The sequence below is a fragment of the Thalassophryne amazonica genome, chromosome 3 (genome assembly GCF_902500255.1).
Source record: "Thalassophryne amazonica chromosome 3, fThaAma1.1, whole genome shotgun sequence".
Lineage (NCBI taxonomy): Eukaryota > Metazoa > Chordata > Actinopteri > Batrachoidiformes > Batrachoididae > Thalassophryne > Thalassophryne amazonica.
In genome coordinates this window covers 31,950,000-31,952,968 of record NC_047105.1, presented here as the reverse complement: position 1 = coordinate 31,952,968, position 2,969 = coordinate 31,950,000, and positions in this window count along the sequence as shown.

Sequence of the window (2,969 nt, the reverse complement as noted above, 5' to 3'; positions counted from 1 at the left end):
AATATTCACAGCGTTTCGCGTTTTCCATATTTTATGTTACAGCCTTATACAAAATTGATGCAATTCATTTTTTACCTCAAAGTTCTACTCACAACACCCCATAATGACAACATGAAAAGTTTTTTTGTTTTAATTTTGCAAAATTCTCCAAAAAAAACCCTAAGAAATTACGTGTGCATAAGTATTCACAGCCTTTGCACAATACTTTGTCGATGCACCTTTGACAGCAGTTAGAGCCTCAAGTCTTCTTGAATGTGATGCCACAAGCTTGGTGCACTTTTCTTTGGGCAGATTTGTCCATTCCTCTTTGCAGCATCTCTCAAGCTCCATCAGGTTGGATGTGGAGCATCGGTGCACAGAGATTTTCAGATCTCTCCAGAGATGTTCAGTCAGATTCAGGTCTGGGCTCTGGCTGGGCCACTCAAGGACATTCACAGAGTTGTCCTGAAGCCACTCCTTTGATATCTTGGCTGTGTGTTTAGGGTCATTGTCCTGCTGAAAGAAGATGCTTCACCCCCAGTCTGAGGTCAAGAGTGCTCTGGTGCAGGTTTTCATCCAGGTTGTCTCCCTTCTCTGTACATTGCTGCATTCATCTTTCCCTCAATCCTGATTAGTTTCCCAGTTCCTGCTGCTGAAAAACATCCCCACAGCATGATGCTGCCACCACCATGCTTCACTGTAGAAATGGTGTCTGGTTTCCTCCAAACATGACACCTGACATTCACACCAAAGAGTTCAACCTTTGTCTCATCAGACCAGAAAATTTTTATTTCTCATGGTCTGAGAGTCCTTCAGGTGTCTTTTGCAAACTCCAGGCACATGACAGCTGGTGTCATGTGCCTTTTACTAAGGAGTGGCTTCTGTTTGTCCACTCTACCATACAGACCTGATTGGTGGATTGCTGCAGGGATGGTTGTCCTTCTGGAAGGTTCTCCTCTCTCCAAAGAGGAATGCTGGAGCTCTGACAGAGTGACCATTGGGTTTATGTCACCTCCCTGACTAAGGCCCTTCTCCCCTAATCATTCAGTTTAGACGGGCGGCCAGCTCTAGGAAGACTCCTGGTGGATCTGAACCTCTTCTATTTATGGATGATGGAGGCCACTGTGCTCATTGGGACCTTCAAAGCAGCAGAAATGTTTCTGTACCCTTCCCCAAATTTGTGCTTAGACACAATCCCGTCTCAGAGGTCTTCAGGCAATTCCTTTGACTTCATGCTTGATTTGTGCACTGGCATGCACCGTGAGACCTTATATGTAGACAGGTGTGTGTCTTTCCAAGTCATGTACAGTCAACTCAATTTACCCCAGGTGGGCTCCAAATAAACTGTAAAAAACACCTCATGGGTGATCAGTGGAAACAGGGGACACCTGAGCTCAATTTTTAGCTTCATGGCGAAGGCTGTGAATATTTATATACATGTGATTTATTTGTTTTTTGTGTGTGTGTGTGTGTGTGTGTGTGTGTGTGTGTGTGTGTGTGTGTGTGTGTGTGTGTGTGTGTGTGTGTGTGTGTGTGTGTGTGTGTGTGTGTGTGTGTGTGTGTGTGTGTGTGTGTGTGTGTGTGTGTGTGTGTGTGTGTGTGTGTGTGTGTGTGTGTGTTGAATTGTGAGGAAAATAATGAAATTTATTTTGGAATAAGACTGTAACATTGCACAAAGAAAAGCCAACATGGATTGATGTGCCTGTAGCGTTTTGTGGGTTTTTCCTCCTTTGCTATACTTTTTTTTTTTTTTACTTATTTTAGAGTCAGTCTGAGTCACTTGAACCAAAGAGCCATTTTTGCCACATGCTCTCTGTAAAGCTTTTCAGTGGTGTTTACATCTGGAGTTACTGCTGGTGTGGTGCAGGTCAGTCAGTGGGATAAGGAGTTGGGTTACCAGTGTGTAGGTATGGGTTTGATTCCCAGTCATGCTACTTGTCAACCTGTTTATCCCACTCTACACAGCTGTACAAGCCTGTGATGGACTGACTCCACATCCATGGAGTGTTGTAGACTCTCATCCAACTCATGCTACTGAATCTGGAAAGGTGCACCGACAGACCTCAGGGCCCGTTCTTCCGCATTTAGCACCCTGGACTTTACTCCAATCTCTAAAGCCTAATTAGTTCGTTTAACTCCTTCATATATGAGTATTTCATAATTTAGGTCTGAAGTGACTTTCAATTCTGTTCACGTGATCCCAGGCAGTATAGTAGGCACAGTTCTGCTAATCTGCTAAATACTAATTAGTAAAGCTAATGTTTTTGTTCGCGGATTAGTTTTTTAGCTAACTTTGAAAACCATCAGCGGACCAATTAGCTTCTGCTAAATTTAGTTCTGCTAACATTCAGTCCGCTAACAATTGTTTTTGCTGGTAAAGTGAGTAAATTTAATGGTCAGAAATGTTTGTGGGCCCTGGAATTATACATGTTAGTTCCTGTTTATGAATGTACAGTGCTAGCTAACAGGTCAAAGCACACAAGCACAGGTAAGAACACAAGAAGTAAGAAGAAAAATGGAATGAAAGCAGCTCAAAAGTCCGTATTTTAATTTATTTACTTTTGTGCATTTGTTTTGTGCTTGTGAACGCAATACGGGTGAGCCGTAGCTCCATTAACAGGTTATAAATATATAATATAGAAATAAACTGGGGAGGTGATGGTCTAGTGGTTAAGGTGTTGGGCTTAAGACCAGAAGATCCTCGGTTCAAATCCCAGCCTGACTGGAAAATCACTAAGGGCCCTTGGGCAAGGTCCTTAATCCCCAAGTTTCTCCTAGTGAATAGTGAGCACCTTGTATGGCAGCACCCTGACATTGAGGTGAATGTGAGGCATTATTGTAAAGCGCTTTGAGCGTCTGATGCAGATGGAAAAGCGTTATATGAATGCAGTCCATTTATTTATTTATTTAACATTACAACATGTGGAAAAAGTGAAGCACTGTGAATACTTTGCAGATGCATTGTAAACAAGACAAAACAAAACAGACAG